This window comes from Anas acuta, chromosome 3, assembly GCF_963932015.1.
Source record: "Anas acuta chromosome 3, bAnaAcu1.1, whole genome shotgun sequence".
In the NCBI taxonomy this organism is placed as follows: Eukaryota; Metazoa; Chordata; class Aves; order Anseriformes; family Anatidae; genus Anas; species Anas acuta.
In genome coordinates this window covers 281386-295387 of record NC_088981.1, presented here as the reverse complement: position 1 = coordinate 295387, position 14002 = coordinate 281386, and positions in this window count along the sequence as shown.

Here is a 14002-nt window from a genome sequence, read left to right as displayed (position 1 = left end):
GGTGAATGTGAACTTTCTTCAGGAGCACCTTGGTTTTGTATTTTGGCCACGGCTCCGCAATGCCAGAGGAGAAGCAGTGTGGAGGTGTTTCAGACGTGCCGGAGCACGTCCCAGCCATCAGACTTGAAGAAAATCCCCCAAACAGGTGACAACCCCAACTTGTTCTTTCTCTTAATCAGTCTATATCCCCAGGGAAACATAAGTTCTGTCACATGTGGGAAAAAATGAGGGTTCTGAGATAATTAAAGCCAAAATCCATCAAAGGAATAAGTCACCTGAAACCACTTTCTAGCAGGAAATCTAGCAGGATTGCTTAATTAGGCTTTCTTTAAATGCTGCAAGTCAGCACAGCTTTCCAGTGACTTCTTGGGTTGTCTGAATACCTGAACGAGGATGAGGTGAAGTTCTACTTCCTTGTGAGGTGATAGATGAGGAGTAGTGTCCTCTGCCTTTTGGTCCTCAAGAATGCCACCTCAACTCCAGGTGCCCTGGCTTCACGGATAAACCCCCAGACTGAAAAATGCAGCTGGTAACACATTGGGCTCTAAATGTAGCCCTGGGTTGATTGATAACAATCCCTGTGTAAGATTGAAGCGTAGGAGGGCTTGCCTACAGTTTTAGGAGCCAGTTTGCAGAAAAGGGATTTCCTGTTAAGAAATGGCATATCCTGATTGTTCTTTCTTGCTCTCCCAAGACCTGAAGTGCGTCTTGGAAGCCCGGCAAGATTTGAGGAGCAGATGGAGATCGATCTCGAGACCTCAACTTCAGCTTCTTCCCAGCTACAAGAGGCACGCACACGCCGGCTGAGTTCCACGGGGAACGCGCCCTTATCTGCAGGTGAAGATTTTGAGAAGCTACTTTGGGAAATCTCAGGAGGCAGACTGGAAGCCGAAATCGACTTAGACCCAGGGAAGGGTGAGGATGACTTCCTCCTTGAACTCTCCGAGATGATTGACAGTTGAACCGCGTAGTCCTATGGTATATTTTTAAAAAAAAAAAATTAAAACTGTTCTTCTTGTTGGTGTACTGGGTCTGGCTGGAATGTTAACTTTCCCGGCTGCAGCCCATACACTGCCATACTCTGTACTTGTAGCTGGAACAACAGATTTATCACACCAGTGTTGTGTCTATTGCTGAGCTGCGGTGGCACAGTATTGGGCCTTTCTCTAACACTCCTAAGGGATGGGCAAAAAGTGAGGAGAGAAACATCACTAGGGCAGCTGACCTAAACCAATCAAAGGGATATTCCATACCATGTGATATCACACTCAGCAATAAAAGGTGGAAACGGGAAGAAGAGGGGAGGGGTGGGCTCTCGTTGAGAAGACGTCGGTCCTCCTCTTGAACACCGGCTGCGTGCGTTGAGGCCTTGCTTCAAGGACGTGGTCAATCAGCGCTCATTTTTGGGATGTAGAGAGTAATTTCTTTCCTCTGCACTTCCATATAGCCTTCATTTATTTTGTTTGTTTGTTTTCCTCCCTTCTTTTTATTTTCCCTTTTCCCTTCCCTTTTCCCTTTTCCCTTTTTATTTCCCCTTAGTTAAATTGTTTAGTTCATGGTAGTCTTTATTTAATTATTATAATTATTTCCCTTTAATTAAATTATCCTTATCTCAACCCGTGAGTTGTTCTTTGCTTTACTTCTCCCCCTCCTCATCTAAAGGAGGGGGAGTGAGAGAGCAGTTACGGGGTTTAGCTGCCCAGCACGGTAAAACCACCACAGTTGGATACCCCGAGGTGATCCTTTTTCTAACTGAGGCTTTGCAATGAGACTTAAAGCACAGTCCGAAGTGGTAGAAATTGGCAGGATCTGCACTCAGTTGTCCTAAATTTCCCTGCTGGTCAGAGTTAAGGTCTTGTGCACCCGTTCTGTAACTATAGGTGGCTACCTTCGATATCGAGAGGACAAAGCACTTCTTTTGGCACAGAAAGATCTCCATTGGCACGCCACGGTGGCTGCAAATCGGTCTTCTGATGGAGCGATGCTCTGAAGGCTTAAAGGTAAAGCTTCGTCCTTCCTCCCCCCTTGGCACAACTCGATGTTGGGCACATTGTGAAGCTTCGGTGTTCTGATTTCTCAGACAGTTGATACCCAAATCCTGGAGTTACTATGTCAACTCTTGACTTTTACTCGTGTATGCCATTGTTTTGACTGTACCCGTGTCAGATGATGAAGCTGTAGGGGTGGGAGGGAGCAGAATCGATATTCCAGTGTATTGTGGACCAAACTTGCTGCCAGGAGTGGGGGTGGGGGTCAGCCCACCCAGCCTTACTTTCAATTATCAGGGATGATCAACTGGTGAAAAGCAGCAGCTCTGCCATGCGGCTCCGCTACCCCCACTCCCTTCTCTTGTGCTGTACCAAAGTTCCCCCAGGCTTGGTGCTTTTTGTTGGTGTGAGGAATCCGGGGTGAGCAGTCGGGACTCTGACGCAGTCACGGGGTCGATGAAGGGTTGTTTAAGTGCCTCTTGGTTTTAAAAGTTGCTCCCCTGAGCTGCTGGCTCTGCTGCCTGCTACAGCAAATGTTCGGGTGCCATCAGCATCGCGCTTTGGGTGTGGGCACTGACCCTGTGGAGGACAGAGCTGAGATTCGGGTGTATTGTGTACCCTGCCACCAGCCATCGATTTTTATTTTTTTGTTCCCCTAGCAGATCAATTTTGAATTATTTTCCGAACTTTTCGCGGCACGGTAGGCTCTTGCCGCTATGATTTGTGAAGCTGTGGGGGCCCTCAGGCATTTGCTGCTGGCAGAGGAAAAGCGCTTGTCAAATTTGTTGTAAATACTTAATGTTGGGACAAAACCACGCGTCTCTGTGTGGAGGGATGGGGATCAAAAAGCAACTCCACTGCTATGACAGAGTCCCTATAGGCAGCGTGGGTTTTCTCTCTATGCAAGCCTCATTATTCAGAGGCAGAGTATGGCTTCGTCCATTCAAGGTCCAGAATCAGTTGTCAAATGCTAGCCAAAGCCAGTGGCTCCTGGGCTATGTGACAAACTAACCCTAGAGCAAAACTCCTCCTTGTCCTCTTAGCTGGTGCCCTTTCTGCGATGCCTTTAGGGTGAGTCAAGGCTATGATCTCCACCTTCTGGGGCTGGTGTTTGAGCTATGTCCTACCTCAGTGCTGAGACTCTTTTGCCTCTGTAGAGGCCCTTTGCCATGACACGAGTGACGATGAGAACTAAAATCAACTAGCCTCTGAAACGTTCTTGTTCCCAAGCACAGTTTTTTCACTGGATTGCTTTAACTCCTAGTTTTTGGCCGAGAAGCTATTGTTTCTCTGTGCCTCTAATAAGAGGCTTTCTCTGGAGCCAAGTCAGGATGGTAAGATTGAGCTGGGCAAGGCCATCGAGGAGGAAATTCAATCTTCCCAGCTGGGTGTCTGACCCTTGGAGCCCGGGCCAACTGATCTGAAGCGGCTGTAAAAGCTTTATTTCGCAGCATCGCTGTCTTCCCTGCTCGCATTCTAGGCACGGTGTTTCTGCTGACAGCATCTTCCACCTCCTCAGCAGAAGCTGCTTCTTTCTTTAAACGTAGTACAGGCTGGACGGAAAGAAAGAAACTGTTAGCGGTGCTTTTAGCTATTTAAATGGGGAGAAAACCAGCCAATGTTTATTTCTTTGTCCAGGGCAGACACGAATGCTTGTGTGACGTGGGCTTCTCTCCCACGTCCTTAATTGCCAAGCCGATAGCGGCTCTGGTGACGTGTCCCGTGGGTGTCTGTGCAGTGACGGGGCTGCCTCACCCCTGGGTACCCCAGGACAGACATTTGGGGGGCTCTTTGCTGCTACCACAGGGTGCAACCTGCGGGTCCTGGGGCAGGCAGGATGAGTGCTGCTGGGCCCGGAGGGTAGGCCTGGCCTGAGAGGAGACAGTAAAGGAGGCAGGTTTGGGGCTTAAAGCAGGCTTGTCCTGCCCCAGCCTTCTCCAGAACCTGTGTGCCTGGCTCTGGAAAGCCGTGACAAGACATAAAATGACTCGCAGCTTGCCAAGAGAGCTGCGGTGGTGGAGGAATGGCCGCCTCAAGGGGCTGAGGCCAGGCACCATCACGGGCAGGACTTGAGAGACGAGGCACGATCTTGGCACAGACAGAGAAGGGAAGGGGAAGCACTGCTCTGCTGGCCCTGAGCGGTGCAGCCCCAGGAGAAAAAAAAAATCGGTGTTTCCTTCTGCTGATGTCCACGCTGAAGGTGCAGAAGGGTTCCGTGCTGTTGCTTGGGTCAGCCTTGTTGCCAGGTTGGGAATGTTTAGCCTACCGGTGCTTCGGTGCTGTTGAGCTGCACTCAGAGTGTGAGCTCTGGGCGTTATTTCTCAAATACTGCGTTATTGAAGCGTACAGAGCCGAGATATTCTGCGGATAGGTGATTTAAGCCACATCAGAACCACCGCTGTGGTGTGTGCCAGCGTCGGACGCCCGTTCAACTGATCGGGTGGAGCAGGTGAATTGAATTTGGTGCTGAGTGGCGAGGTGGTGTTGGGGGAAGAGCTAGGCTAAGGAGAGCTTCCTCTTGCTCTGCCCCTTCCCATCTCAAATGGCCGCTTCCTGGGGAGATTGGTTCGCTGGGACCCATCTACAACGTTACAGTGAGGATGAGGAATCCTCTTTAGTCCCGTAGGTATTTGCTGCCAGGCCGCAGCGTTGATTTCAGAAATTGTATTTAAAAAAGGAAAAAGAAAGGAAAACTGTATTCTTTAACATACTCTCTTTTCTCGGAGAGTAGATGTAGGAGCTTCAGCAGTGCCCTTCCTCCCGAAATGATTCCCAGTGTCTGCTCAGACACTGAGGAGGAAAATAGAGGAGAGCCACCCGATATAAATAAAGGCAAGAAGGGGTTATGGATTAAGGGAAAACCACTACTTCAAAAATTGGTGCTCTCTACAAACCAGTTAAGGGTTTGGGACCTGCAGGTGCTGCCTACACCTGTGTGCGTTGCAGTCGTGCCTGTTGCCACTGAGCAAAACGGGGAGAGCTGCTTTGTCGAACGCGGCGTGTTAAAGCACGTGCCACTGCCTGGAAGAAAAGCACGGACTTCCCTCGTGTGGGACTTCTTCCCTAGCGATCTGTGGTTTACCTGATGGTTTCCTATAAGCTGTGAATGTTTAAAAGAAAAAAAAAAAAAAAACAAAACCCAACACCAACGTTGAGAGTGGTGAGGCAGATCCTCACCTGGGGACTCAGAATCAGCGGTGACATCACCATGCGAAGCATTGTGTGCGCTTCGGGTCGGGGCTGCTGCGAGCCTCGCAGCGGGGAGGGAGAGCGGATCCGGGGTGCCTCTGTGTCAGCCCTCTGCCCTGGTGGCTTCGTGAGCACTGAGAGTTTGACTCCTGTGTTCCCAGCTTTCGCTTGCGCACCTGCGGTGTGGCAGAGCCAGCGAGCTGCTTCCTCAGCTGGAGGAGGAAGAGGAGTGACCTCAATGTTGCCGAGGTAAAGCACAATTATTAAAAAGATTTGGCAAAGATGTGGGTTGTACCAGCGCGGCTGCTGCAGCTGCAGCAGATCCTGGAGCATTGGAGAAGACAGAGAGGGGTTTCTTCATGAAAAGAATGCTGTTAAAAGGGTTTTCCTGCCAGAAATTAGGATAAACGCCTCTGTTGTTTGACATCCTCTATTGACCTGGCACATTGGCATTACAGCGTACCTGGCACGCTGTTTGTATTTAAAAAACAGGTATTTTAGTCAGGGCAGGCCAGAAACCTGCCTTGGCACTTCCACATGGCAGCAATGCTTACAGACTCTGCATCCTGGCTGCCAGGCCAGGATCTAAATCCGATGGTGCTGTTGGTAAACTGAAGCTCAGGAAGCGCTTCTGGGTTTTTCTGTACTTCCATGTGAATTGTTACCCTGTGAAGATGGTGTATTAAGCTATTTTCGTAACAACAAATAGGTTGAAAAGCAGTTTCAGTTTAACATCTGCATGCTTGGGTGTTATTAACAGAGCTTTGTATACTGAGCTGGTGCTTGGTAGGAGAAAAAACATAAACCTTACCTGGGAAACTTGGACCCCCTCAGCTACATACTGCTATGAGGAAACTCAGATGTAAGAACACACTTAAATAACACATCAGCAGAGCTGTTGTGCTCCTGACCACCAAAGGCACCTTTTTCCAACACCGTCGTACTGGAAGTTGATGCAGCTGGTTCCATCCATAACGTGGGACTGTACAGTGCTGTAAAAGAAATATTTTTTCACAGCTTTGGAGAAAGTGAAGCAGAGAAAACCACACCTAACCACTGATACCTGGACCCCAAACTGCCACAGACTGACAGTGATGCCCACTGGATATCTCCTGATACCCTGCTGCCTTCTGACTGCTCCAGCAGAAGTCCCGTTTGAATTAGCCAGCAGGTCCCTCTGAGTGGCTTTGCTAAAACTCCCGCCGTAGGAAGTATCCTACGGGAGCCAAGTTGCTAAACTGATGTGTGGGTTTCCCTTAACCCCCTCACCCCTGACTTTGCAGCTCCTGACGACACTGCCAACGTGTGCAGTGTCACCGTGTGCCAACTAGGTGCCAGCTGCCATGGTTTGTATATTGTAAAATTAGTGATTTGGGACTCATGAGCACTGAGAACAGGTTAGCAATTGCTTAAGAGCTTTACTTGTGTCGCTCTGGGGCAGGGAGATGGGTGAAACATCTTAGGCTTGAAAGTGATTCCCTGCAGAGTGACGTGCTCAGATCTGCACAACAGATCTGTCGTTCTGGTCACCTTATTAGATCCCTGCTTGAGAGGGTGCTTGCAAGAATCGATTCCTCTTCACCTTGATGTGTCAAGCTAAAGAGAAATCTGTGCCGCAGCACTGTCTGATCAGACGAGTGCCTCGGTTCAGGATTGTTCTTTGACAGCTGCAGAAACACCACGACGATCAGTGCCTTCAGAACAGATTGATTTGATCTTGAGGCTGTCATAAAACAGGTCCCTGAAGTTTGAAGACTCTTCCAATAGTTTGGGCCAGCAAGGAGCAGCTGTAGCTGGCGGCTGCGGTAACTTGGGGCTCAGAGTCTCAGAGAGCGTGGTGAAAGGTGACCCCCAGCTGGCTGCTGGAGGAAGCTGAGGCAGCGTTCAGCTCTAACCTTTGCCTTCTTGGCTGGCATCTTTGCACTCCTGCTGTCAGTGGGTGTTGAGTGTCCTTCCCCCCAGCCTCAGAACGTGCCCTCAGATGTAGGCAGCGTTTAGCAGGTAGAATTCACTCAAATATAAAGAGTACAAATCATGCGTTTTCTGCTTTTGCTTTGGAACTCCTAGCTTGAGGTTTTCCTGCAGGCCATGAGGTTTCTTGCAGCAGCAGGGATGAGTTCTGTTAGCAAGAGGCTGTTCTGTGCTTCGACTGTGGGAAGACGAATGGTTACCTGTGCACCGTTAAATAGAACTTGACACCTAGCACACCGCACTTGCAGCCTGTGGGGTGCTTTAACAAGCAGGTAAATCAGCAGAGGCTGTTTTGCAGCCGGGGTGATGCTGGGTGATTAAAAAGCAGGGGCAGAACAAGGAGTTTCTGGTGTTTGTTCTTGCTTGTCATCTGACTCTCCACTTCCACTGTTCTTTAAAAAAAAAAGAAACAAACAAAAAAAATAACAAAAAAAAAACAAGGGGTAAGCATCTTAACATCTTTATTATAAATGGAAGGCACAAAACAAGCCAGCAACAGAGACTGTCCAAGAGAAATACGTGGTGCTTTATAAACAAACAAGGAAGTACCCTTAGGCGGGTGTGATAATCCTCCTCTAACGCATTTTTGGAGTGCAAAAATAGATTTGTTCCTTTCTTGCTCTTCTCTCCAGGACAGAGGCAGAATAGCCAACTGCAAAGTTAGACCAGGGAGGTCAGTTTGTTCCATACTGAGAAAGACAAGCCTGTAAAACAAACTAGACAGATTTTCTTGGTACTATTTATCTTCCTTCAGCAAAGGCAAAGTTTATGACACTTGTTGGTGTGTGTATATATATTTATCCAGTGCTCTCACAACAAAAGTTTGATTTGAAGAGGGCAGCCAGATCTGATTTTTTTTTTCCAGTAACTAGTATAATAAGCACTGGTATTTTTGTATAAAAACAGAAAAATACAAAACATAAGACTGAATATTATGTGGTATGCTTGACATTAAAAAAAAAATGGTGGTTTCAAAGCAATATGTACCCTCGTGTGTTTGCCAAATCCTAGAGTCCAGCTTAAATTGCACCTGATCTTTATGGCATTTTGATATTAATCTCTATGTACAATGTTTTGCATGTAAAATATATGGTTCTTGGAAGAAAAAAAATAAAAAAATAAAAAAAATAAAACCCCAAAAACCATGAATCTGCCCCAAAAGGCCTCCTAAACCTACCTGAAATTCTCCAAAACCCACAATTTACCCTTTTCCACCATAATGACCACGGAAAACCCAACGAAACCCAGCGGAGACCCCAAAACATGCCAAAAACACCCCAAAGAAGAACGGGATCACCCCCAAAACTGGAAGAAAATCCCCTGAAACCATAGATCCACCCCAAAACCACCCTAAACCTACCTGATGTTCTCCAAATCCCAAAGTCCACTCACAACCACCATAAAACACATTAGGAACTCAACGAAACGCAACGGAAACCACAAAACTCTTCAAAAACACCCCAAAAGCGAACCGGATCAGAAGAAAAGTGATTTAACCCACCAAAAAACCTTAAACCTACCTGATGTTCTCCTAAATGTACAATCCACTCCCAACCACCATAAAACCCAATGGAAACCCAACAAAACCCAACGGAGACCCCAAAACACATCAAAACCACCCCAAGAAATAACTGGATCAGACGAAAAAAAAAATAAATCTATGAATTTCCCCCCCAAACCACCCTAAACTCACCTGATCTTCTCCAAATCCCACATTTCACTCCCATTCACCATAATGACCAACAAGAACCCAACGAAACCCAACAGAGACCCCAAAACACGTCAAAAACACCCCAAACAAGAACAGGATCACCCCAAAAAACAGAAGGAAACACCAAATACCATGAATCCACCCCAAAAGTCCCCCTAAACCTACATGAAGTTCTCCAAAACCCACAATTTACCCTTTTCCACCATAATGACCACGGAAAACCCAACGAAACCCAGCGGAGACCCCAAAACATGCCAAAAACACCCCAAAGAAGAACAGGATCACCCCCAAAACTGGAAGAAAAAACCCCAAAAGCATAGATCCACCCCAAAACCACCCTAAACCTACCTGATGTTCTCCAAATCCCAAAGTCTACTCCCAACCACCATAAAACCCAATGGAAACTTAACAAAACCCAACGGAGACCCCAAAACACGTCAAAAAAAAACAAAAAAGAACTAGACGTGAAGAAAAAAAAAAAAAAAAACAAAAAAAACCTATGAATTTCCCCCCAAAACCACCCTAAACTCACCTGATCTTCTCCAAATCCCACATTTCACTCCCATTCACCATAATGACCAACAAGAACCCAATGAAGACCCCAAAAATCGTCAAAACCACCCCAGAATCAACCCAGATCCTAAAAAAAAAAAAACAAATACCATGATTTCATCCCCCAAAACCCTTAAACCTACCTGATGTTCTCCAAAACCGAAAATCGACTCCTATTTAACTTAATGACCAACAAGAACCTAACAAAACCCAACGAAGACCCCAAAACACCTCAAAAACACCCCAAAAAAAGAACGGGACCACCCCAAAAACAGAAGAAAACCCTCAAAACCAGAAGAAATTCCCCAAAACAATAGATTCACCTCCCAAGAAACCTTAAACACACCTGATGTTCTCCAAAACCCACATTTTAACATTTTCCACCATGATGAAAAACGAGAACCCAACGATACCCTATGAAGACCCCAAAACACCTCAAAAACATCCCCAAATCAACCCAGATCCTAAAAAAAAAAAAAAAAAAATGCCATGATTTCACCCCAAAAAACCCTTACACCTACCTGATGTTCTCCAAAACCCACAATCCACTCCAATTTAACATAATGACCAATGAGAACCCAACAAAACCCAACAGAGACCCCAAAACACCTCAAAAACACACCAAAAAAGAACCGGATCACCCCCAAACACGAAAGAATACCCCAAAAGCCATAGATCCACCCCAAAAGTCCCCCGAAACCTCCCTGATGTTCTCCAAAACCCACAATTTACCCCTTTTCACCATGATGACCAACGAGAACCCAACTAAATCCCAACGGAGACCCCAAAACACGTCAAAAACACCAAAAAATAACAGGATCAGAAGAAAAAACACCAAAAACGATGAATTTCCCCCCAAAACAACCCGAAACTCACCTGCTCTTCTCCAGTACCCACAATCCACTCCCATTTACCTTAAAGACCAACAAGAACCCAACGAAACCCAACAGAGACCCCAAAACACGTCAAAAACACCCCAAACAAGAACAGGATCACCCCCAAAAACGAAAGAAAAACCCCAAAACTATAGATCCACCCCAAAAGACCCCCGAAACCTACCTGATGTTCTCCAAAACCCACAATATACACTTTTTCACCATGATGACCAACAAGAACCCAACTAAAACCCAACGGAAACCCCAAAACATGTCAAAAACACCCCAAAAGTGAACTGAATCAGAAGAAAAAACATGATTTAACCCCCCAAAAAACCTTAAACCTACCTGATGTTCTCCTAGATGTACAATCCACGCCCAACCACCATAAAACCCAATGGAAACCCAACGAAACCCAACGGAGACCCCAAAACACATCAAAAACACCCCAAGAAATAATTGGATCAGAAGAAAAAAAAAAAAAAAAAACAAAACTATGAATTTCCACCATAAACCACCCTAAACTCACCTGATCTTCTCCAAATCCCACATTTCACTCCCATTCACCATAATGACCAACAAGAACCCAACGAAACCCAACAGAGACCCCAAAACACGTCAAAAACACCCCAAACAAGAACAGGATCACCCCCAAAAATGAAAGAAAACCCCCAAAACCATAGATCCACCCCAAAAGTCCCCCTAAACCTACCTGATGTTCTCCAAAACCCACAATTTACCCTTTTTCACCATGATGACCAAAAATAACCCAACTAAAACCCAACGGAAACCCGAAAACACGTCAAAAACACCCCAAAAAAGAACAGGATCACCCCAAAAAATGAAAGAAAACCCCAAATACCATGAATCCACCCCAAAAGTCCCCCTAAACCTACCTGATGTTCTCCAAAACCCGCAATTTACCCTTTTCCACAATGATGACCAACAAGAACGCAACTAAAACCCAACGGAAACCCCATAACACGTCAAAAACACCCCAAAAGCGAACCGGATCAGAAGAAAAAAAACATGATTTAACCCCCCAAAAAAACTTAAACCTACCTGATGTTCTCCTAAATGTACAGTCCACTACCAACCACCATAAAACCCAACGGAAACCCAACAAAACCCACCTCAAAACCACCCCAAAATCAACCCAGATCCAAAAAAAAAACCAACAAATGATAAAAAAAGAAATGATGATAGTTGATAGAAGTAATGGGCAAAATATGTGCAGGATGATTGTTAGGAATGTATTAGTTGTGAAGAATTTAAGAAAGCACAAAAGGACTGTGGTGGTTTTGCTCAGGTGGGCAGCTGAGCTCCACCACAGCCGCTCTGTCACTCCCCCTCCTCAAAGAGGAATGGGGAGAAAATGGGGAACGGGGAAATGGGGGTTATGGTCAGTCTACAGCACTTCTTCTCTGCCGCTCCTTCTCGGTCACTCTCGTCCCCTGTGCTGTGGGGTCCCACCCACGGGATGCAGTCCTTGATGAACTGATCCGGTGTGGGCTTCCCACAGGCAGCAGCTCTTCCAGAGCTGCTCCAGATATGGGTCCGTACCACGGGCTCCATGCCTCAGGAGAAAACTGCTCCAACCTGGCTCCCCCACGGGCAGCAGCTCCTGCCAGGTCACCTGCTCCTGCGTGGGCTCCTCTCCACGGGCTACAGGTCCGGCCCGGAATCTGCTCCGGCAGGGGTCTTCCACAGGGGGCAGCCTCCGTCGGTGCAGGGCCACCTGCTCCACCGTGGTCTCCTCCACGGGCTGCAGCGTGGAACCCTGCTCCACCGTGGTACTCCATGGGCTGCAGGGGGACATCCTGCTTCACCATGGTCGTCACCACAGGCCGCAGGGGACTTCTGCTCCGGCGCCTGGAGCACCTCTCCCCCTCCTTCTACACTGACCTTGATGCCTGCAAGGCTGTTCCTCACTCCCTTCACTTTCCCAGCTGCTGTGTGGCGCAGCGTTTTTTTCCCTGTCTTAAATATGCTCTCACAGAGGCACAAGACAACATCGCTTATTGGCTCAGCTCTGGAAAACAATGGGGCCCTTCCCAAACATGGGGCAGCTTCTAGATCTTTCTCACAGAAACCACCCCTATGGCCCCCTGCTACCAAAACTTTGCCATGTAAACCCACTACAGATGGTCTTGTTAAGTAGCAGCCATGGATGAACCACTTAATGCCCTTTAGTTCTTCTGGTCACGATCAAATCATGAGGTGCTTGTGATGTTCACACAGTTTCAGTGAATCTGAGATGGATTGTAATTAATTCAGTATCTATGGACATATCATTCAAAGACCTTTTAACATTGAAGAAGTAATTTATATTGTTTACTTGGTTTTATTTCACTAACTTAAAATATTTTTCAAAAATTGCACTGTGAAGTGCACTGTACCTGTGTAATTTAGGTTTTCTGAAAGAACATTCTGCTTCATTTCATTGGGTCAGAAACAATAACAAACTACATAATTTATTTCACTATATAGCTAGAAAAATACAGTTTCCAGAATCTTACCTGGTATTGATAATGACTGACCTCTGACTTCTCTTTTCTAAATACTTCATACATTTTATACGAGCCATGCTTGAGATTAAAATAGCCTAAAGATCAATTTGTTATTGAAACGGAACGTGAAAGTACTTTAAAAAATATCACATCTAAAATTACCTTGTGTCCTATTGCATGACCTAGAAGTTTTTTGTTTCTCCACAAAAAAAAAAAAAAAAAAAAAAAAAAAAAAGTCAAAATAATTGTTGTGGTCTGGTTGTGAAATTAAGGGAACTGCTTATTTCACTTGAAGGTTTTGTTTGTTGGGACTTAAAAAAAATTGCACTTTGGGAATATCGAAGCGTGTTGTTTGTTTCTGTAACATTACTGTAGAAAACAAACAAACAAACAAAACAAGCAAAACAGAGGATCAAATTCAGCATTTTCTAGGTAAGCTAGATGGGCAAATACAGTATTTTCTTTGTACTAATTACTCATGTCTTTTTTTAGAAGATAGATAATTCTTTTGAATTCCCAATCTGCAAGGGCTACATGTATCCTTTGATTGACTTCTGTTGGTAATCAGTTGAGGATGAAAAGCAAACCTTTTTTGTAAGAGTACAGTACTCACTGAAAAGCATACACTTAATAGCTGCACAAACTTGCAAAGTTGAATGCAGAGAGCAGAATGTCCGCACTTAACTGAATCTAACTTTTATCCATAACTCTCTCCAACATATCAAAAAAGGCACTTTTGAAAGTAAGGTTATTTTTATGTTAGTGGTGGACTACAAGTGGGCATATTTGAAAGTGTTGTTGTGGATTATTAGATGTACTTAGCAAAGGGATTTTTACTCTGCTGTCATCTGGGCAAGTAGTGTATAACATGTGTGGCTGTAGATATGAAAGGACTGCATTTTTCCTTGCTGCAAGCACAGAATAAATTTGCCCACATCATGAGGCGGCTGTTACAACATGATAAATGGGCCTATTGTCTTGTGGCACATTTACAATTTTTCTGAGTAGATTGCAAAATACTATATTCTAAACCATACTTCATTATTCTATGTTGTTCATCTGAATTGTGAGATAAGAATCGTCATCTTTTTGTTGGATTATTTCTACTTGCATGGAAGTAACAAGTCTTGCTAATGTTAAGTTTAATATTAGTGTCTCTATTATTCACTCCATGTTTGTTGTCAAAGAGCAGTAAACAAACAAGTA